Source organism: Petaurus breviceps, unplaced genomic scaffold (assembly GCF_028583685.1).
Source record: "Petaurus breviceps papuanus isolate PSGF00001 unplaced genomic scaffold, PetGlider_PUasm1.0 90752, whole genome shotgun sequence".
Lineage (NCBI taxonomy): Eukaryota > Metazoa > Chordata > Mammalia > Diprotodontia > Petauridae > Petaurus > Petaurus breviceps.
This window is the reverse complement of record NW_027187336.1, coordinates 3,122,908-3,146,932: the sequence shown is the minus strand read 5'-3', so window position 1 is coordinate 3,146,932 and position 24,025 is coordinate 3,122,908. Positions and strand designations below refer to the sequence as shown.

Here is a 24,025-nt window from a genome sequence, read left to right as displayed (position 1 = left end):
CTCCATTTATTCCTTTCATTCATACATTTCCAAAGTCAAATCTAGTCAACAACCATTTATTAAGCACCAGGCATTGTGCTATGATCTGGAGATATAAAGAAAGGAAAATCATACAAACAGTTCCTGCTCTAAAAGAGCTCATGGTCTAATTCAGGAGACAACATGTAAACAACTATATAAGAACAAGATTTATACAGCATAAAAGGTATATGTATAAAAGGAGGTAGTCTCAGAGGGAAGGCCCTAGCATTAAGGGGGATCCAAAAAGGCTCCTACAGAAGGTGAGACCTGAAGGAAGTGAGGGAATTCAGGAGGCAGAGATGAGGAGAGGGAACCTTCGAGGCAGGAGCACAGCCAGTAAAAATGCAGGGAGGGAAGGAGTGTCATGTGCAAAGCACCACAAAGGGCTGATGTCAATGGATCATAGAGTATACAGAGGGGAATAATACAGAGTTTACGAAGCCTACAAGGGTAAGAAGGGGCCAGGTTAGGAAGAGATTTAAAAGTCAAATGGAAGCTGTTATATTTGGTCCTGAAAGTAATAGGGAGCTATTGGAATTTATTGAATGGGGGAAGGGGTGAAATAAGCCTATCTGTGCTTTCCGAAGATCACGGTGATGAATGACTGGAGGATTGACTGCATGAAGAGACTCAGTGCGTAGACAGCAACCAGAAATCCTCACTTTACAGCATCTATCTCCTAGCCAGGAAATCGGAGCTAGCCCGGAAGTGTAGTTTCTTATTTTTAGAATCCCCATCTACCTGTAAAAGAGAAAAAGAATGACAGCTAACTCATGACTAATATAGAAATATTTTAAAAACCTGCAATGTTTTCTCCTGGTCATATCTGCACAAGCAAACAAAACAACATAATTTCAGTTCTAGGAGTACCACTGCCCAAAATTAAGAATTTTGTTTCAAAGAAGAGGCAAAACTTGATCTGGTCCCTAAAAAATCAACAAGATTGGAGTGCCTAGGTAGCACAGTGAATAGAGCACTGGCCCTGGAGTCAGGAGGACCCGAGTTCAAATCTGCCGCAGACACTTAAAACACTTACTAGCTGTGTGACCTTGGGCAAGTCATTTAATCCTAATTGCCCTTCCTTCTCCCCTCCAAAAAAAAAGGCAAAAAATAAAAAACAAACAAGATTTAGGAAATCAGAAAAAGAGAGATGAAAATTCCAAGTAAGAGGTACAATCTGAGCATTTAGGAGTTAAGTTCAAATATGACAGATATTACCTCTTGACTAGAATGAATGACTTCTGCTGGAGAATAGCAGGAGATGACTGGAGATTAGGTAGTTGGGGCAGCTTGTAGAGGTATTCTGTTTTATCCTTTAAGCAGTGGAAATGTCTAATAGAGGCACTGTACATGTGAAGGAATATAGGAGAACAGAAGTCCCCTGATGACACAGATATGAAACTCACACACTTCTTGAGCACAGGCATTTGGAAGTTCGTGCTGTCTCTGGTTACTCACTTAAGGCATGCGAGAAACTGAAACAAAGGTATCTTGCAACTGAAGAGAAAAAGAGCTTGGAAGTCCTCTTCCAAAATCATGGAGGGCTCATACAAGCGAAGGCATCAAGAAAAATGATTGTCCTTCAGAGCAGAGTCATTCCAGGCTAAAATTGCATGGATGCTGAGCCCATCTGTCGCCTCATCGACAAAGGGGATGTTAAGAACCCAGCACTCAGAGCCTGCTTTTCCAGTACCCATGCCGAAGAATAAAAGATAGTTTCCACCTAGATTTTCTGATTTGTGAGCTCTAAATGCTTTTAAAATGGGGGGAGGGAGATTGGCACAGCAAAAATCTCTTGTAAAGACAGAAAACTTTTCTTCTTCATGAAAGTTTTAATAAAGGAGGATTTTCCAGGCCCAACCTCTCTCTGTAACTACCTCAACCTAATAGGATTTAACTGTATTTGCTCTAAGTCAGTTATTTTAATAATTACAAATATTAGGATCAACTCTTTTTTTTTTTCATTTTATTATTGAAAGAGCCATGGAAAGTAGTGAATGGTGTGGGTAGAACATGATTCTTGCCTTTTCCTTCTTTTTCCTCCTTTTAATAGGTTACCTCTCAAATGAACTAACTGAGAGTTATGTAAAAACCAAGAGCAGCAGGAGCACAAAGTCTACCAGTGGGGATGTATTTAAAGAAATAACAAGTCCAAGAGAAACACTCAAAATGTTCTGCTGAGGATGAGAGAGCCCAAATAATGCAGTATTTTTCCTTATCCCATCATTTTAAGTGTTATGTGCACTATGACAGGTTACTCTACCCCAGGAAGGCTCACCATATTATAGAGTAAATCGTCTGAGTGACCCAAACTTCTGGACAAGGAGGTTAGACTCCCTAGGAGTTTGCTTGTAAATTTTCTAGGTGCATGAGTTGGCCAGTCTTCTGGTTGTAAATAGTTGTCATCTATGCAAAATATTTGGATTAAAATATATTCTGTCCCTCAGTGCTAGAGCATATAATCTAAGCTATGAGGGAATATCCATAATAGTGTTATGTCTATATTCCTACTTAGGTTGTAAGACTATACTTAGTCTTTCTATTGCAATGTCAGTAACAGAGTTATATGAAATATTCTTAAGATAGCAGTAAGGATAAAGGTAAACATAGTAGAGGCTTTCCTCTATATCTTTTGATACTATGTGAGTACCAGGGGAGCACACAGGCTGCCTGTCGATATGGCCTTTGATCTTACTACATAGTTTGCCCACTACCTTTGCTATTCCAATATCTCTCTAACAATATCTTTTATATGACTTCTTGTATGCAACACCTTGCTGCTAATATGAAGTAATGTACTTGTGGCCATTCTATATCTCTGCATTAGCCATTGGGCAACATCAACTTTAATTTTCAAGAGATGAAAGTGTTCAATTACTGGAAGTCATTCAGCATCACTTTTAAAAAAGTGATTATTATTTTTAAAATATGTTTATTTTTTTCCCAAAGAGAAGTTTAGGATCATTAAAGTACTATACCATTTCTCAAAGGGATATGTAAAGATATGATAGATGGATAGATAGATCTATACACACACACATACATACACACATGTATACACAAATAAATGTATGCATATACATAGATCTGTGTGCACATACATTAAATATACATATATATGTATATGTATGCATATGGACAATTATATAGGGATTTAATGAACCCAGACTACTTTCTGAAAATAGATTGCCAGATGAGGGCTATCTCTGATGCAGTTTGGGGTTTCTGGGAACCCCAAAATATCAGGGTACAGAGCAGCATCCACCTGGAAAGAATTCATGTACTCAAACTATCATCCAGTCAAGTGGAAAGGTTTATTGTAACACCACTAAAAGTGTGCAGGATTCCAGGTGAACCTGCAGCTTAAATGGGTAAGACTGATGCTTATATACAAAAGGGATGTTGAAGTTTTGGGGTTAAGGGGTGCTCAAGATCCCCAAAATATCAACACACTGGGTCCTGCCAAATTAATTCAACTCAAGGATCTCAGCCAAAGTAAAACAAAGTTTATTAAAGACCCACCTTAATGGGTAGACTCTTAAGGAACCTATGTATTTGTGATGCTTGTGTTGACAAGTGGGCCAGAATAATCTGAGGCAGAGTGAGTCTGCCCTAGATTGAATCTCAGCACCTTCATGGAGGCAAAATGGATCTTATAAACAGAAAGACTGTGGGAGGGATCTAGGAGGTGGTTAAGAAGAGGAGTTTGGGGAGGGTCTTGAGGAGGAGTCTAAGGAGGATCTTGAAGAACTGAGGTCACACTCCAGTAAAGGGATTAAGGGTGGGAAATAGATGGAGGCTACCTGGAGACAATGGAAGGCTAGGCAGTTTAAGGGTAACACATTTGGGTGTAGATATTTTGATAGGATCAAGGGTGGGAAGTAACTAGACAATAGAGGGCTAGGCTAGGTTAAGAGTAACAGAGATTTGGGCCTAGCTATAATGCCTTATCAAGTGGGAAGATTCAAGGGGGTTCCCAGAGCCTAAACACTATCAGGAACAAGTAAAAGGATCTGGGATGGAATTAAGGAGTGATAAGAAATATCAAGTAGGCTAATTAGTTGATCTAGATAGGACTGAGAATTCAAGGAGTCTGGGTAAGCCAGTGATCTGGGCTGCTAAAATATATGGGAAAAACCAGGAATTGGGTTGTTCCTAGAGAAATGGTCTTTCCATCACCTTATTGATGCCATGGTCCTCTCTGAGAACAGACAAACAACAAACTGTGAATAGTACCAGTTGCCCCACTGTCCACTTCCAATTGGGCAATGCAGCTCCTCCCTCCCTTCCTTCCTTCTTCTTTTTTTACTTTCCTTTCCTTCCCTTTCCCCTTCCATTCCCTTCCTCTCCCTTCCCTCTGTCCACATAGGATATCACACCCTTACTTTCTGGTGCTCTGCCCAAAGGAATGTAATATTAGTCACTGAAACCTCACAAGATACCTTGGGTTTGTTTGTTTGTATTTTTCCTTGAGAACCATGCCTTAAACCCAAATTATGGGGCAGCTAGGTGTCAGGTGAATAAAGAATTCCCCAGAAGTCAGGAGGACATGGGTTCAAATCTGGTCTCAGACACTTAAAACACTAGCTATGTGACCTTGGGCAAGTCACTTAATCCCAACTGCCCAGCCCTCCCTCCTCCAAAAAACAAAAAAACAAAAATTACTCTGCTCTCATGGAATGGTCGACAATAGGCCCCAGGCCAAGCCTGACTTGGTCATTATTTGGGCCTTGATTGGCTCAGAGTAAATGTAAATAGCAATTGTTTCTATTTTAGCCAGAAATCCTAGGGGTTTCTCTCTCCTGGATTGATTTTTTTTAACTAGGTAAAATAGGTCATTCTTTGTCTTATTTTTTTTTTTAACCTAGCCTCAATCACTGAATGGGTGTTGCCTCAATCAAACTGAGATCTATTAAAGATCTTGGCTTAAAAAAGCCAAATTCTCCTACTACATCTCAAGTCATCCTGATTTATATCTGCCAATTGGACCCACATGGCTCCAGAAGAGAAAGTGAAGCTGGTGACTTTGCATGTCCCTCCCTGCCTCACTTAAATCCAATTCACTTACAAGTCATGGAATCACCTTATTGATGCCATGGCCCTCTTCGAGAACAAACAAGAAGATTTCGAGAGAGACAAAGAGAAAGAAAGAAAGAGAGACATATACATACATACACAACTACATATATATATATATATATATGAACATACATACTGCAATACATTTATGCATACATATATGTATGCATATGAAATATTAAACAGAGATTTAATGAACCCAGACTTCTTCTTAAAAATAGAGATAGACAAAGAGAAAGATAGAGAGATATGTGTATATGTGTATGTCTATACATGCATACATCTATGAATATATACACAATATGTGTAGATATAAATATATACATATATTAATAAAATAGTTCTCTATAGTGTTCATTCATCTAAGTAACATATATTCTGGACAATAAGCATTCTTCCTCTATTCCTGGTATTTTCCATGTGCATAGTTAGGAAGAACTCAAGTGAGTGATTGTGGATTGCATTTAGGAAGCTCTGCAATGTACAATACACTATCATCCATAAACATGGATATCAGGGGCACCTCACCTTCTCTAGGAAATCCATCTTCCAGTTGTAATGTGTCTGGTATTTTCTATGACAGAAGCAAGTACATTTGGTGAGTATAATCTTTCTATTTGATGTGTGATGATACAATAATCAGAGAGCAGTAGAACAAAATTTCTTCCATTTCATCTTTCAAGGAATCTTGTATGCTTTTATCAGATACAAAAAGGTCACATGGTTGGACAAGAGCCTTTAATGCTAGATTTTGCTCTACCAAATTTAATGTTTAAAAAAAGTAGCAAGCAATAAGCATTATCAGATTTGCCATCCTCTGTATGTTTTAGTCAAATATGTGGCTTGAAAGACATGGTCTGCTAATGTCTTCTTATTCTTTTACAAGTTTTGGTTAGTAGTTGGGGGAAGAAAAGTGGTCTTTGGGTGAAATACATTGCATTATTTGTCATATTTTAAAATATATTTGTCAGTTTTGCTGATTTTTCTCTCATCTTAATTTTTTTCTTTTAAAAATTATTTGTTAGAAAGGATGACTTTCTGGATAGGAAAAGGGTACAGGGAAAATTTTAGACAAAGAAAAAACAGAAGATATCAATAAAATTTATTTTTAAAAAGATGTGGTCTGCAAAAAATAATATTATATGTACATAGATCCCCTTCTAAGGATTCAAGAATGCCATTGAGATCTGTTTATAGATTGGCCTAGTAAGATTTTTTTAATGGAAAAATGGATATATAGGTCAGTGGTTATTACTATTTCTTTGTTCATATTTAGAAGAAATTTTATCTGTGATGTTTTCCAAAATGTATCTTGAAATGTCCTCAAAACTATGTCGTCTCCAGAATAAATATCTTCTGCTTATGGTCTGTCTATTCTAGGTGCTCTTTTATCTGTGTGTTCTTTTGTATCATTTTGACTTCCTCATGCAAAAAGTCAGGAACCAGGACATTAATGCCAAAATATGGTAGCTTCACTATTATTGATGGAGAGCAGAATTGATTATAGCAATCTTGACAGCTTTGGGTTTTTTTTTCCTATTTTCATCTTTTTGTTGTGGTTTGAACTTTACCTTTAAATGATATAACTTAATTATATCTCTTATCACTCAAATTATCTTGCCCTAAAATGTTTCACATACCATTTCAATCATCTTTCTACCATCCACTACTTTGGCACCTTCCACAACACCAGATCGCCAGAATCCATGATTTGAGGGGCTCAATGTTCTCAGCTCTAGAACTCCCAATGCTAGGACCCACTAGGATTGATTGATGAGTATATATGACCCACTACATCTAGTCATTGGACACCAATCTAATCCAATCAAAATTTGGATGACTATGTGTCCAGCATTGTGCTAAACACTGGGAATACAACTAATAAAAAGAAAGTTTCTGTCCTAAAGGAGTTTATAATCTAATGTGGCAGGTATGGGGAGGGAAGGACCCCAAGGGGCACTTGGTGTACAGGCATCTTGTTTTATGGAGTTGAAAACAGGCAGAGCATCAGATGTAGAGTGGAGTGATACTTGACATTTGTGGAAAGTCCAGTTTCTGCCCTCTATAAAGGAAGGTGTTGGGAGAGTTTTGGTACTCTACCTTTCAGTCCTCCAATCACAGAGGAAAGGAGGCTGAGGAGGCTGTAGCTAATTTAGGTTTGAGTTAGTAGCATGATTATGAGATTAAAAATGATGAGTTTATCCTAAGAGGGACAACCATGCATTCATTATATTTCATTTCAGTCATTTTCTTGGCATTCACCCTCCCACCACACACATACCCTCCTTGTTTTAATTCAATTTCAATTCAAGGGCCAGAACCAAATCACATATTGCCATTGATACTAGAAAGGTAATGTCAATCAATTATTCTATAGCCTTTCTCACTGTGAAACCTATGAAGAGAAGAAGAGTGTGATTTAAGGCTGGAAAGTTAGATTATGAAAGACCTTGATTGTCAAGTAACTCAATATGACTTCCTGACTTTGGGAAGTAAGAATTCCCAAACTAAAACACCCTTTCCTAGTCACTACTTTCCAAAAATGCCTTTCCCTATTTGAGCTGTCATAATTTTTCACTCACATCCCCAGTTCTTAGCATAGTGGTTGATATACAGTAAGCGCTTAATTAATGCTTTTTCCTTCATTGTGATAGTGGGGCTATTTCTTTCCTTTGGTTTGTTTTCTTTCCCTCTTGTTATTATAGTTCATACAAGTTCTAATTATTCATTTTTATTCTAAACCATGGAATTAGATTGATTTAGTCTAAAGCATCGTTGGTTCCTTGAAATCTGAGACCAGATCCACCAACTAGAGTATTAGTAGTGTCCTAACAGGTCTCTCCTTGTTCCTACTCAGTCACAGAATCTCAGAGATAAAAGGGCCCCAGAGGCAGTCTATGTTCTTGAGCATATTTCTAACAAGATAGGCTATTAATGGGTGTTTAATAAATATCTTCAGTCAAATTTTTTAAATCTGTAACCACATATATAATCTGAACTTAAGCAATAGGAAAGTACTGAAAAATTTTGAACAGAGGAATGAAATCCTGTTTTTATGTGTAGTGAAGATTATGCTAGAGGCAATACGGAGAATGGACAAAAGGAGGAAGAGATTCTGGAGAAGCCAGGGAGAATAAGCAAGATAATTGTCTTCAAATATTTGAAGGATTGTCAGGTGAAAGAGAAATGAAATTGCTTAACCTTAGTGACCAAAACTAGGAACAATAAGAGCAAGCTGCAGAGAGCCAGATTTAGACTTGCTGTATGGTCCTATTACAAACTATCCAACAGTTCCACCCAGAAGTGGAATAGGCTTCTTTAGGAAGCAGAGGGTTCCCATTCACTAAAGTTCTTCAAGCTGAATGTTTGAAGATTTTTTCACTTATTCACTTTTCATTTATAAGTTTCACACTTATAATCTAAGATCTCTGGGACTCCAGAAGCTAGAGCAGGACCTTTACAAGGACAAGATTCCACAAGAGGAGGTGAGGAAGTATATCTGTCTATCTCTCTCCCCTTACTTTCTTTCTTTCTTCCTTCCTTCTTTCCTCCCTCCCTCCCCCTCCTGTTTCCTTTTCTCTCATTCTCCCTCCCTCTCTACTTTTTCCCTTCCTTCCCCTCAGTCTCTTTTTCTTCCACTTCTCCCTAACAATACTCAAGCAAACAGATCTAGAATAGTTAAACTTCTCCCAAGCAAATTCTAGTCCTCAGTCTCTGAGACTTAGTAGCCATTTTGTCTATGAACTAGTCATTCTTCGTATCAGGTACTTTTATAGTAAAACAGAAGTTGTAATATTTTTACTACCTACCTCAGGAGTTGCAGTGAGGAAAACTTATGTAAAATGGTAAGTATTGTCACTCGCTCTTAAATAATAAATTCTGGTATGTCAGAATTCATTGCAGAAAAACAAAAATGTCTACCTATACTGAAACATGCAGCTGAATACAAGAGGGAAATGGCTTTTCATGTGTGAAAGGGGCTGTGAAAGTTCTTTGAAAGTAAACTTAGACTGGAGTGATGGCCCCTGGAAGTGTTATTATCATCTTCATTTGTAATGGTAATTATCTGCAAACCTGGTAAAATCTCAGCCAATTTGGAAGATTTTGCAGATCCCATTAATAACACTATGGCAATGTTCTGTTGTTTTCCATAATACAACACTAATACAGAAATATCACATACATTAAGCAAAGATAAGACCTAGGGAGACTAACCAACGTATCTTGTTTAGAGTAAAATTACTCATGAGGTCTGTTGGGTGATTTACTAGCCAATCCCAACCTGTGCAGAAACTAGAGAGAAAAATCAATTAATTTCCATAAATGTTAATGAACTCAACTTGTTATGAAAGCAGGGTAACTCACAGAGAAAAAAAGAACCCTTCTAAAATACAGTGCCCTAAACTGTGGAGTCCCAGAGGGAAAGAGGCAGGTGTGTGTTTCACTTAATCTCAGACACCATCTATGCAAATACATGCTTATTAAATATTTCTTGTGTTGATGATGAAGACATACCAGTGTGTGGTAGACTTAACCTTTGCAAAAATATAACAGAAAAAGATTTCCAGTCCTTAAAGGATGGATTGTAGGTGCTTAATAAAATATGTATTCACCATAAAGTAAACCCAGCAGTCTATCAGTTTTACTTCTCAAGATATGAAACCTTTCTTGCATCTTCTGAGAACATTACAGTGAGACAGAAAAGTTTGGGGAAAGGAGAGGATGAATGGGAAACTGAATATATACATATTTTTTAAAGTACTTTCAGAATTTACATGTCTCCAGTTCAGCTCTCCGGTCACTTATAAGCTATTTTAAGGGCAAGAATCAGGTATATATTCATTTGTCATTCCAAAGAACTGAGTAAACAGGAAGAAATTATGACATATTGTTGAATGATTATTTAAAAAAAAAAAAGCTTGGGTGGCCAGGTGGCTCAGCGAGTAAGAGCACCGGCTCTACTGTTGGGATGACCTGGGGATCAAATCCGGGCTCAGATACTTAGCACCACACCCAGAAACACCTGAGCATGTAACCTTGAGCAAGTTACTTAACCCCGATTGCTTAAAAAAAAAAAAGCTGTGCTAATATTGTGCACCATGTTCAATGGAATGTATCCTGATTAATCAACCCTTCTGGTTAATAGGAATACCCCTTTATCATTTGTGCATTCTAAATTTTCAAAGTATACAATAGAGGCAGAAGTCCATAGCTAAATTCCCTGGCTCCCAGCTACAGAGGTACACTTATGTAGGTGGCATGACCGATGCAAGGGGAACAGAAGATGGTGATCAACGGGAAGAAGCATTTTCCCTACCGTTGTACTATTTTGTTCTTGAAGAAATTCTGACTTTGAGTAACAGCTGCCTTTCCCTTCTGGGAAATCAAACGGACTTTGTTCTGGAACTGAAAAAGACAGAAATAAAGGAAGAACATGATACAAGGTGAAAAAGACAAGTCTCTGTACTTGGTACCTTACATACTTCCCTGCCTATTCAAACCAAGCCATCCTGCCTTCAGGAGAGACTTTCAGGGATCTCCTAAGTTTCATATATTGAACTAATGGCAGGCCTGACTCTGACAGTACAGATTGGTAAATGGATATAAATCTGTTTTATTCATCTTCCAAATGGCAACAAGTGAGTACTGATCCTTTGCAAGATTCTGCTGGTAGACATCCTAATACCTCATCACAGTTGTTGACATTTGTCCTTCATTCTCTTTTTTTTTTTTTAAAGCAATTGGGGTTAAGTAACTTGCTCAAGGTTACACGGCCAGTTATTTCTGGGTGTGGTGCTGAGTATCTGAGCCCAGATTTGATCCAGGTCGTCCCAACACTGGAGCCGGTGCTCTTACTTGCTGAGCCACCTGGCCGCCCCTAAGCAATTGGGGTTAAGTAACTTGCTCAAGGTTACATGGCCAGGTGTTTCTGGGTGGGTGCTAAGTGTCTGAGCCCGGGATTTGATCTCCAGGTTTTCTCAACACTGGAGCCGGTGCTCTTACTCGCTGTGCTACATGGCTGCCCCTATGTCCTTCATTCTCAAAGAGGACCATGACATCATGGAGGTAAAGCTATGACACACAAGTGACATGGTAGCTGCTTGGAGAAAGAACTAATCTACCTAGCTTGCCTACAGAAAGTGGGGGTGGGTCTAAAAGTCACTTTAGAGGGCTTTAGAGAACTAGTGTCTTTACATCTTTATTTTATTCCATTTCTAATATTACTATTAAAGAAATGTCCACAATTATGAAATGCTTCAGGAATGGAACAAGGGGAGGACCATGTACTAAGTGAGCCATTGATCTGATTGGGTAATCAACACTAATTCCAGACTGAGATAAAAAGTAAAAAGGTACCAATACAAAGCTATCATTCTGTAGTGAACCTAATGCTCCTAAGGAATGTATAAGTCTTCAAAGTCATCAATATGCCATTAATTATTGTTTTATTATCTTGTATCATAGAATCTGTAAGTTAGAAGGGATCTCAGAGGCCCAACTCTTACATGAGCAATAATTCTGTCTAACACAGGGGATTCTTAACCCATAATCTGTGAATGTTAGCTGCAGACAAATATATTTCAATGTAATCAGTTTCCTTTGTAATCCTATGTATTTTATGCATTTAAAAACATGCTGAGAAGGGATTTATAGGCCTCACCAGAATATCACCCTCTCCTTTCCTCCCCCACCCTTCTTTGTCCCCTGAGCCCACACCACTTCCACCTCACTCCTCCACTCCCATAAAAAAAAATAGTCATTCTGCTTAAAGATCTCTGGTGAATAAGAATTCATTACTTCCCCATTCCACTTTGGATGATTCTAATTGTTAGAATTTTCTTTTCCTTCTATCAAGCTTAAAGCTTCCCCTCGTTGATCTTTGTTATAACATTTGGGACCAGGCAGAATAAACTACATCCTCTAATACATGATAACTCTTCAAATACTTGAAGACATACTGGAATCATATGAATTCAGATTCTGACTCTACTCTTCAATACCTGTGTGACCTTGGAGAAGTCCCTTGACCTCTCTGAGTCTCATTTTCTTCATGTGTAAAATTAAGGAATTAGACTGGATGATTTCTAGCTCCAGACCCTTCCAGCTCTGAGTCAATAATCAGATCCAGTTAAAACTACCATCCTGAAGCATGAAGTCCCTCTACAACATCCCTGGCAGGTGATTGTCTGATTAGGGGAAAGCTTAGATGAGGGTAGATTTCAGACCTCTGAAGGCTGAAGAGCAATGTTTACTAAATAGGAAGAAGTGAGTTCCAGAAATAATGTCAGTCCCAAACCTTAGCACTTTATTTCCCCTGTCTCACAATCTGGACCCCTTTCAGAGGAGGGGAGGGTTCAAGGTTAACAGAGGTAACCAGTTAGTCTATCACACAGTTATATCTTTTGTGTTTGTTTTTACTAAAAAGGTCGTCTAGCAGAACAAGTACAAGAGAGAAAAAAATCTAGAAAAGTCACCTCCAAATACCTTCAACGGTTCTAGACTGCTGCTCCACCTAATGGTTTGAGGAGTTTTTATATCATCCATATCCAAGGCTCTATCATCATCATCATCACCACTGATATTGATATAATACTTTAAGGTTTGAAAAATGCTTAACATTTGAGCTTCCCAAGCACCCTTTGAGTTAGGATGTACATGTATTGTTAGCCTCATATAAAAATGAGAAAACTGAGGCTCAAAGACGCTAAATTTTGCCCATGATCACACAGCCAATAAGAGTTGGAGGTAAGATTTGATACAAGGGATTCCTGACTATAAATTCAGCACATTTTCCAACTACCCCATACATATCTTCCTTCTCAAAAATGCAGGAGAGGGTAATTTGAAATGAAAGAATCTCCCTCAGACCTTTTTGCCATAGACTTGTAATAAATAGAATCAAGAATGCTAAAGAATAAAACAAAACATTGTATGCTTACTTTCCTGTGCAAAGGTGACACAATTGAGCCATCAGCATATAGGTTTGCTATTTAGGTTTTTTTTTAAGTTATTTAATCAACAGCATTAGTTAAACACCAACTACATACCAGACATGGTACTAGGCAGCCAAATACAAAAGTGAATCAATGCCTGCCCTCAAGCAACATGCAGCCCTCCTTTTTTCTCTAGCAGTCACAGGCACCCATTCATTTACGAGACAATCTTCCAAGATTAAAAAGGTTGTCTGTGACCATGAAGGAGAATTCTTCTTCTATGAATAGCTAAGTGTTCTGCAGAAGAATCCAGCCTATGAGCCCAGCCTCATTTACAATGAGCACTTGCCCCCTGAGCTAATGAGCTCAGTTGGCTGCACCTGCTTCAGCAAAGAGGCACCCCTTTCAGAGGGTTGAGAAATGAATGAATGCCAAACAGTGATGTGTTGTTGTTTCTAGAAAACAATAAAGTCTATGCCCAGGGGCAGGCATACACTCCAATAATAAAGGATTGCAATTCACCATAAATATTTGAATAGCTATATTGGCTCTCAGGTTTCCTGGCATGTCATATGGTTCCTGTGATAAACACAACTATAAAGCACGGTTATCTGTCAATATTGCTAATTAAACCAAGGCAGAAAGAATGCTATTCCCCTACATCAGCTAGAGTCTAGTAAAACAGAATGGAACAGTGGGAAGACTGCTACCTCTAGAGAGAGAGAGGACCTGGATTCAAATCTCATCTCTGATATTTACTGTCTGTGTAACTTCAGACAAGTCACTTAAAATCCCCTGGCCTGAGTTTCTTCATTTGTAAAGGTAAGGGGGAGGAGGTGATTTAAACTTGATGACTTCTGAGGTTCTTCCTAACTCCACATCTCTGATTTGATGAAAGTACTGTGTTCTCTGACATACTGAGTCTTGGGGAAATCCTATTCCCATGTGTTTTCAAAGGAGATGGCAAACTTTTGGAGGCAATAAATGCTCTGCTACTAACTAACTTACTGTATGACATTGTGTAAATCACTCCTCTCTGGACCTCAATATCTCAATATTAATATAAGACAAACGGCTATTTGATCTCTAAAGTACTTTCTGCTTGAATCCATAGACTTAGGATAGTGGCTGTATGTAGAAGGGTCATAGTAGATCTGAAAGCTTACACACACAGCATAAGGCAAAATAAGGGAATAGGTCCTGCTTATTGGAAGTGAACCAAATTTTGTAGAAGCAGATTTCATTTGTCAAAGAGTCATTTCACTTCCAGGTAGACTGATTGCTAATTAAATGCAAACCTCCAAAGTTGAAAATTCCCTCTCTAGTATCTTACTTCTTACGAGTCCCTTGGATGCTCCTAAGAATCCCCGATCCCCAAACAGGCCTTGACTTTGGTTTACATTTAAGTAGATGCCTATCTGTATCCTCTTCATTGTTCTTTAGGTGGGAATTTTCCCTCAAACTTAATTAGAACTTCCCTATTTCTATTCTGGTCATACATGTTTGAAACTTCATTCTCCCTAATCCCACATATCCAATCAGTTGCTACATCTTTTTTTTCCAATCCATCCTCCACATGTCTGCCAAATTGATTTTCTGATCTAATGAAGTTATTCCTCTACTCAATAAATTTCAATAGCTCCCTATTGCCTTTAGAATCAAATACATATTCCTCTGGCTTGGTATTTAAAGCCACTTCACAGCCTGACTTCAACCTATTTTTCCAGACTCATACATTATCCATTTGCCTGCACTCTATAGTTCAGACAAACTATCCTTCTTCCAGTTCCTCGATGACGCTGTGTCCTGTCACTGTATCTCTTGCTGACTGTCCCCCAGGCCCAAACTGTGTAATCATTCCTCATCCTCTCCTCTTACTTTCCGTAGTTTTCCTCAAAGCTCAGCTTATACATAACCTTCTACCTAAAGCCTTTCCTAGTTCCCCAAAGCACTACTGTCTTCTCTCTATAATTACATAACATTTATTTTACATGTAGTTACATATGTCCATGTTGCCCAAAAGAATGTAAACTCTGAGGGCAGGGGTTGGTTTTTTTTTGGTTCGTTTTTTGTCTTTGTTACTCCATCACCTGGAATAATACCTGTCATAGGGTAACCACTTAACAAACATTTGCTGATGAATTAATTGATCAGAGCCTTAGGTCAGCCATTTGATACTATGATACTGTGAAATGTCAGCTACTTCAGAATCTACTATGTGTAATGCACTGTATTTCCATAATAGCTACCTGGCAGAGTACAGCTGGAAAGAGCATATCTAGCTCTCCTCAGAGCATTTTCCAAGGACTGGGTAGATTTTACTCAAAAGCTAAATGCATAAAGACACTGGAAAACTCATTTTCATCAATTTTGTTCTGAGTTCCATTTCATTGTTAAGTCATGTTTCTTTTTTTCCTCAAATTACATCCACAGAAAAGGTTATTTCAAGCTTTACATATGGATTCATTATATTTTTTTTTGCCCAATAGGAACATCTTGCTAAAGTGATCATTTTGAAAGCATCAGGTGGCTTTTCAGTTTATATGAAAGCAATGGAAATGAATTTCCATGTGCATGGTTCATATTTTTTGTGCAAATTTGAAAATTACAAACCATACCTAAGGGTATTAGATAGTATGTTCTCCTATCTGTGCTTGAAAAACCTATTTTGTTTAAAGTCCAAAAATATCCTCTCTCAGTCATTTAATGCTTCTGGTCCCTAAACAATAGTGATTGATTTTGTTTGGTCTGGCAAACACAAATTATCCCATAATCATTTCAGCCTGCCAGCCATTCTTACATTGACTTGTTTGTGTTTTAAAGAAGAACATGTAGTGATAGTCATGAAAAATGGAAAGGGTTAGAGGCAAATAAAAGATTTCTCTGCGCCAAGAAAAAAAATGCAGCTACTTTAATTTTCTACACCACATGGGTTTTGTTTGATGCAGAAGTAAAGTGAATTTAAAGATAAAGAGAGGCACTTCAGTTTTCAAGTAAACTGATCTTACAGATACCCATATGTGCTTTTAGATTCATAGGTTTGTGCTGCACTGTGATGAGGCAGACCCTAAATGGGATGACATTTTCTTCCTTTCTCCCTTTTATTTATAAAGATTTCTCTAGCTCAGGTGGCACACATCAGCTAGTCTACATCTGGATAATGGGGTAATGATAACTTCCATTTGTATAATGCTTTGTCTTTTTCAAAGTCTCTTCACAAGCATTATTTCATGTGGTTTCATAGAGAAATTTTTCTATTATTATAAAGGTATTTATAATACATAAATATTCACAGTTCTTTTTCATCACAAAAACAACAACAAAGAACTTCTAAAATTAATCGCCTCTCAATTTCTGAAGAACACAGTAAACTCAGATTTCTATTCTTTCTCTTTGACATTTCTCCCTCTTCCAATTTGGCATTTTTTACCCTGCTAGGCAATCCTATCTTGAGTTTTGTATGCATTTATATGCATCAGCATGTCTTTAGCTGAGAGAGACTGTATGTCCAGGATCATGAGTCTTTGTTCTTCCTCTTTCTTGCTTCCTTTTAAATAGGACTTAAACACTCTTTCTAGGTAGTCACAGCTTATTCACTTTCTCTCTTCCACAACCTTGGTCAATTTATTCCCAAAACCTTCCCCTAAAAGCTATAGGTCAATGTCTGGGAAGTTGAGGAAAGGAAAGGTAGCAGGCTGTAAGAAGACAACCCTGTGGTTGGAACTATAAATTGGCCCAACCATTTTAGAAAACAATATGGAATTTTATTTTTAAAGAAGACTAAAATGTCCTTAGCTTTTGATCCAGAAATCAGAGTGCTGAGTATACACAAGGTACAGATGAGTGTAGGGTGTGCCTAAAGTCTTAGTGTAGTTTTAAATAATTAAAGCTTATTAAATTAAGCTATTAAAACCTAAAACTACACTAAGACTTTGAAGACCTCTGTATTTAGAAGAGGTCAGGAAAGAAAGAAAGGTCGCTGTTTATTCTGTAGCTCTCTTTGGATATTTCCTTTTCTTTTCTTTTTAAATCAAATTCCCCTGGCTTTCCTTTGAAAGCTTTTCTAGTCTGTACTCTTGACCACATCCTTTTCATCTGTTGATCCTCCCCCTTTTCAACTAGCTTTTTTTTTTTCAGGAAAATAATTCCTGATGAACAGTTTTTGGACATGGGCTGATAGAATCTGAATCTTGCCGCCAGTTATTGTGATCTTCTACTTTGCTACTGCTGAAATATAGAAGCATTGAATTTTAAAACAATTTTGCTTCAACCCCATTGAGAGTTATTTAATGCCAGATCTTGGATATGGACCTAGATTTTTGAGGTCAAAGGAGTGTGGTTGAAGAAATTTTCTTAGAAGGTAGATTTAAGCTGGGCTTTAAAGACTGGCTAATATTTACATAAACAGAGGGCAATACTATGGTGTTCCAGACAGGATAATTTTGCTAGCCTTGCCAAACAGTAACAATATTATCAATGTTGCACTCCTTCGTGAGCAATATTTATGATTTTATAATCCATCAACAACCTGCTCACTGAGACAAGGAGCAGAGAGGAAGGAGGAGAAAGATTAAGGGGAAAAGAGGTCTCTAAGGCACCATTAGAAAGAATCTGTAACTTGGCAAATTCAGTCTAAAAGTCTATAGTGTAACCAATTACTTTGTTCCTGTTTTCTATGAGAAAGGCTAATTCCTTCTCCAGGCAACATTCTACAAAAGGAGAACAACGAAATTGTTGCCATTAGAGGAATTATAAGGAAGGATCCTGAAATTCTTCTGTTCCCCTGAAGCTCATAAGGCTCATTTGAGTCTTGCATTTCCCCTGTGAGCTAGTTAGGATAGGTATTATTATCCCCATTTAACAGATGAGGAAGCAGAAGCTTCTCTTCATACTTAAGTTTATAGTAAGCAATTGAGACTAATTCTCTTCCAAATCCCATCTATCTCTGAGGTCCATAGTAAATGCAAAACAAAGAAGCATTTGGCACATCAAAGAGATGCCTCAAAAGCAAAACCTAAACCCAATTGTCAGACCTTGAAGTGCCTAGAGATTACAGCCTTTGTGGGGACAGCAAGGAGGGAATCAAACTTTTACCTAAATGAAAGGATTGGACTTCTGGTTGTTTAGGCCATCTTCATTTATGATCACACATTTTTACATTGTGCTTTAAGGTTTGCAAAGTGATTTACATGCATCATTTCATTTGATCCTCACAGCCACCCTATGAGATAACAGGCGTATGTGTGTGTGTGTGTGTGTGTGTGTGTGTGTGTGTGTGCGCGTGCTGAGTGGGATAAAAGTGATGACTTCTCAAAGATCTAATAATAGATTGCCTGGACCCCAGACTTAAGCTTCTTTTAGCTAGATGTGTGAGAGAGGTGAAAACTTCTCAAGACTAAGATCTAGCAAGATTTGCAACCAGTAGAAGCCCTAGCTTGAGTTTAGGGACTTGGGACCTTTGCTTCACCTCCCTAGTCATGAGCTGAGGATTTTGCTATACTGTGTAGGAGGGGGAAAGTACAAACCCTTCAAATCTGGCCACAGACCCAAGACCCAGACTTGAGTTTCCACTGACCACCATTTGACCTGTACAAATATAAAATTGGAAATCCTGTTGTGGAACTCCAGAGAGGTCACCATGTCCTAAAATCCCCATGATTCATAAAATATCATCTGCTTTCACATCTATATTGATACTGCTAGACATTTGCCTTCTGCTTTCATATCTATTCTGACATTGCTGACATTTTACCTGCTGTGGAAGTGGATTTTTGTGGTTAGATTGTGAACCTAAGTTCCTGATTAATGGGAATGAAGGACAGTATGGGAGAGGGGAAAGGGGTGGTCTTTTTGATGAGGTGCAGGCTCTGGGAACCCCATGAGCTCTCCTTGAATCTTTGAGGTATAGGCTCTGGGAACCCCCTTGAACTCGGATTGATTAGTCCCTTTTGATGAGGCATTTGCATGAAGCCATAAGCTTTTCACTGTGGCTCTGTCCAAATCTTTACCCCTCCTTTGTCCAGCAACTTCCCACCCTTGATCCTGCCAATACCCAAATCTCCAGGAAGCCTCCAGCAACTTCCTACCCTTAATCACTCATTAATCATTAATTTAATTTAATAACTCATTAAGTCCTCCTGAAGACCCTCCCCAAACTCATTACTGGAGTCTGACCTCATTGACTCCTCCTGAAGACCCTCCCCAGACTCCTCCTCTAGACCACCCCTAGATTTCTCCCACAACCTTTCTGTCTATAAGACCCCATCTTGTCTCCATGTGTGACAGCCCCATAGAATTTTCTAGGACAGACTTACTGTTTCCAATACAAGTGAATTTTTAATAAACTTTGCTTTTCTTTGGCTGAGAAAAGACTTGAGTCAAATTCAATCAGCAGGACCCAGCGTGTTGGTATTTTTGGTGTCTCAAGCACCCCTAACCCTAAAATCCATCATTTTATTATGAACCTCATCATTTTGGGTATATAACCAAACTTTAAAATCTGTATTTTGGGCCTATCTCACCAGACCGCTTCTGGTGATAATGATTCCCCCTTCTCGAGAAGAAGTAATAAAGACCTTTTTGTTTCTCTGGAGAAACCTCTGAGTTATTGAATTTATTTTGGGCAAGGGTCTTTTGTCCCACGCAAAACCTAACCTTGGAAACTGCTTCCTTCCTCCTGTTCCTTATTATGGCTTTGTGAAGGTGACAGAAAGGGTGAGGAAGCAATTGTGGAATTGCTAAATCCCAGATTTAGAGCTCAACTTTTTGTGGTAGTAAAGAACTGGAAATAAATGTATTTTTTCTGGAGAAGCAGAAAAAAGACATAGCTTTCTTGAACAATGGGAATTGGAATTGAATGAGTATTGAGATGGCATGGGAAGTGTTCAGGATTTGGAGTCAGTAGTCTGACTCTGAACTGTGAAAGTTCTTCTAGAAGGAGTTAAATGAAGAATTTAAGGATTGGTTTATAGGGCACTTCTCTTCTCTTCCCTGCTCCCTGGGACCTCTGCCCAGAAGGCAGAATTGATAGCACTCACCAGAGCCCTAGAGCTAGGGGAAAATAAATGAGTAAACATTTTCACTGACTTAAAATATGCTTTCCATGTTCTACATTAAATTTGGAGCAATTTGGAAAGAAAGGGGATATCTGACAGCAAAAAATTCCCCTATTAAACACACACAGGAGATTTCACATCTCCTCCAAGCTGTTCAAAAGCCCTCTGAGGTAGCCGTTATCTTTTGCAAAGGCCACCAGAAAGGGGAAACTGATCAGGCTGTGGGAAATTGCCTGCCAGAGACCACAGCAAAGAATGTTGCCCACCAGTTGAGTATACTGGCCCCTCTACTCCCACAGCTCCCAGATTCCTTCACACCCTCATACAGCCCTTAGGAACAGGCCCTTGCTAAGGAAAGAGGATACTCTCTTTCCTTCTCTGAGTGGTTTCAAACACCCTCAGGACAACTTCTTATTCCAGAGGAAAGTCTTTTTGGCTTACGCCAGGCCACACACCTCGGGAAGAATGCCCTCCAGTCTCTGATAAAGCCAATTTTTACTGGCAGTAAGCAAGGAGAAACCACCAGACAAGTCTGTCAGGCCTGCCCAACCTGTGCTCAGGTAAATCCCAAAGGGTCAGTCAAACCTCTTCCCCTTTTAAAAACCCATTCAGGGGAGGGGTACCTACCCAGGTGAAGACTGGCAGATAGATTTTACACATATTCCCCAATGTAGGAGTTTCAAATTTCTTTTGATTTTTGTTGACACCTTTACTAATTAGGTAGAAGCTTCCCCTTGCAGAACTGAAAAGGCTCAGGAGGTATCAAAGTTCCTATTAAAGGAAATCATGCCTTGTTTTGGCTTGCCTGGCTCCTTACAGAGCAACAATGGCCCAGCTTTTATTTCATAGATAACCCTGGCAGTGGAAAAGACACTTAAAATCAATTACCACCTCCATTCAGCTTGAGATCCAAAATCCTCTGGGAAAGTAGAGAAAATGAATCATATCTTTAAGTGGGTCCTTACTAAGCTATGCATAGAAACCCAAGAAGATTGGGTCAAAAATCTCCCCATTGGGCTGCTCAGAGTCTGAATCACACCTCAGGAAATATAAAGCTTAGTCCCTTTGAACTCATGTATGGGAGGCCCTTCCTAACCTCTGACATCCTGGTGGACCCAGAACAGCATTTAATTACCCAATTTGGAACTCATTTTGGAGCCATCAGGAATGCTTTGACTGAATATGCCAATAAGTATCTCCCAAAACCTCTTGGAAATAAAAAGGAGTGTCCTGCTGCAGTACAACCTGGAGATTGGATCTACTTAAAGTCATGTAAAGCCCAAAAGGGAGAACGGTTAGGTATCAAATGGAAGGGACCCTACCAAGTCGAATTCACCACTCCAACTGCAGTAAAACTCGAAGGTCTCCCCAGCTGGACTCATAATTCTAGGATTGAACCAGTACCACCTCTTGATTCCCTGCCAGAGACTCCAGAATATACCTGTGAGCCACTAGAGGACCTCAAGCTAATGTTTAGAAAGGCCTCAGCCCTCTCCAGCAAAAAGGATAAAAAGAGGTGAAATTATAATTGCCCTTTTCCTTTTGGCCTTGATATAGTCATCTTTAATTCCTACAATGGAAATTGTCCTTTATCTATTTTTTTTGACATCTGTTTGGTCTTTGTTTGCTTAACCTCTTTGCCAGGTTTGTCTCCTCCAGGATTCAAGCCATCAACCTCTGGATGACCACTAAGGCTATGCAAATCTCCAAATGAATCCAAGTTCTCCAGCCCACTGCACCTGGCATCATCCATCTTCCAGAGTCTGATCCCTTGAATGTGAAGATTGACCCCTTTGAATGGGACCCAGAGAGGCAGGAACAGCTCTACTCCCCTTGCAAGCAGGAAGCACTTTCAGAAGCTGAGACCTTCACCCTTTACCCCATAGGAATTTGGGTCCCATTTGTTTGACAGGGGAATGATGAGGTATAGGCTCTGGGAACCCCCCTTGGACTCCCATTTGATGAGACATTTGAATTGTGGCTGAGCCCAAGCCTCTGTTACTAGACTTCCCACTCTTGAGCCTATCAAAATATCAATCCACCCTTGAACTGGCCTAGCCCACTATTGTCTGTAGCCTCCAGCAACTTCCCACCCTTAATCACTCATTGACCTTATTAAATCCTCCATAAGACCCTCCCTAAACTCCTCTAGACCACCCCTAGATTCCTCCCACAACCTTCTGTATATAAGACCCCATTTGTCTCCATGTTCGTGAGAGCACCATGGAATAGTGAGAGCACCATAAATTACTGAGAGCGCCATAGAATACTGAGAGAGCCATAGAAAAGAGAGAGTGCCATAGAATGACCTAGCACAGACTTAACTCTGTGTCTAATACAAGCAAACTTTTAATAAAGTTTACTTTTCTTTGGACGAGAGAAGACTTGAGTCAAATTCATTCAGCAAGACCCGTCATGTTGGTATTTTGGGGTCTCCATAGCAACTCTAACCCTCTTTATGGGTCACATCTTCAGAATCAGAAGGTACCCATGGGTTGGCAGGCACCTAAATTGTTGTTATTCAGTTGTTTCAGTCAATCCTAACTGTTCATAACCCCATTTGGGATTTTCTTGGCAAAGATACTGGAATTGTTTTCCATTTCCTTCTCTAGCACTTTTACAAATGAGGAAACTGAGGCTTAAGTGACTTGGCCAGGTTCACACAGCTAGTAAATATCTGAGGTTGGATTTGAACTCAGGTCTTCCTGATTGTAGGCCTGTGCTCTATCCATTGCATCACTCTATAGAGCCAGCTAGGAAATATAGCACACTAAATGAAAGAGATTGTGCTCACTTAGTTACCAGTCAGTTGGGTTGGACCTTAGGGTGGAGGCTCTGAAGGTAAGTAGATTTACTTCTCCAGGGTCTGAGGCCTAGATTCTAGAAGACCCATGCAGTAGAAAAATGTCCACTTTACTTAGGGACTTAATAAATACTTGTTGATGACCCATATTCCTAGAAAGATGTTGGATAAGACTTGCTAAATGTTTAGATATGGGGATTGAGTAAACAAACAAAAAGAGTCAAGGATTACTTCAAGGTCACTCTGCCAAAGAGGAATGAGTAAAAAACACTGCATTATTTTTCTTTTAAAAAATATAAAAGATTTCAGTATACTGCCTTAATGGGATAGAACTCCCATTGATATTAATGTTATTAAGAATAAATGGTAGGGGGCGGCCAGGTGGCTCAGCAAGTAAGAGCACCAGCTCCAGTGTCGGGATGACCTGGAGTTCAAATCTGGGCTCAGATACTTAGCACCACACCCAGAAATAACTGGCCATGTAACCTTCAGTAAGTTATTTAACCCCGATTGCTTTAAAAAAAAAAAAGAAATGGTATTGATTTTTTTGGTGTCTTAAGTGAACACAATTTTTATTTGTAAATCATTGAATCACTGATACATATTCTGTGTGCTTTATTTTTGTTTATTTAATTAAAGAATGACTCCAGGGATGGCCAGGTGGTACAGTGAATAAAGCACGGACCCTGGAGTCAGGAAGACCTGAGTTCAAATGTGGCCTCAGACACTTAACACAAAACTAGCCATGTGATTTTAGTCAAGTCACTTAACCCCAATTGCCCACCAAAAAAAGCAAAAAAAAAAAAAGAATTACTCCAAAGTTACAAGCCAATACCATTTTTGGAAATACTGTGTTTGCAAACAAAATTTAGAGAAAGGACAGCACAAAGATGGCTGAGTAATGGCAGCAACCAAACCTAATATTCCCAACATTCCCTTCCAAACAACTTTAAAATTAATTCTCAATTCAAATTCTGGAGTACCAGAGCCAAGGTTGGAGTGAGACATTTTTTCTAGGCTAAGACGACTTAGGAAGTCAGCAGGAGAGGTCTATCACAGTGCAGTTAGTACTGGCTTGGAGCAAATATGGCTGCAATGCCAGTTATGGGCCTTGGAGGTGATGGCAACAGCCA

At 39.0% G+C, this 24,025-nt stretch overlaps 1 long non-coding RNA gene across 6 annotated transcripts in view; it reads right to left on the bottom strand.

Moving 5' to 3' along the window:
• Positions 1-42: 42 nt before the first annotated feature.
• LOC138146092 (uncharacterized) overlaps positions 43-24,025 on the bottom strand; it is a 193,383-nt gene continuing 169,400 nt past the window's right edge. For 5 of the 6 annotated variants that reach the window (XR_011164390.1, XR_011164394.1, XR_011164392.1 and 2 more), the window contains 2 exons: positions 10,418-10,506; positions 43-762 (listed from right to left, as the gene is read on the bottom strand). This is a non-coding gene — a long non-coding RNA (uncharacterized lncRNA). The remainder of the gene's footprint in view (positions 763-10,417; positions 10,507-24,025) is intronic. The other variant, XR_011164391.1, reaches the window with a different exon arrangement.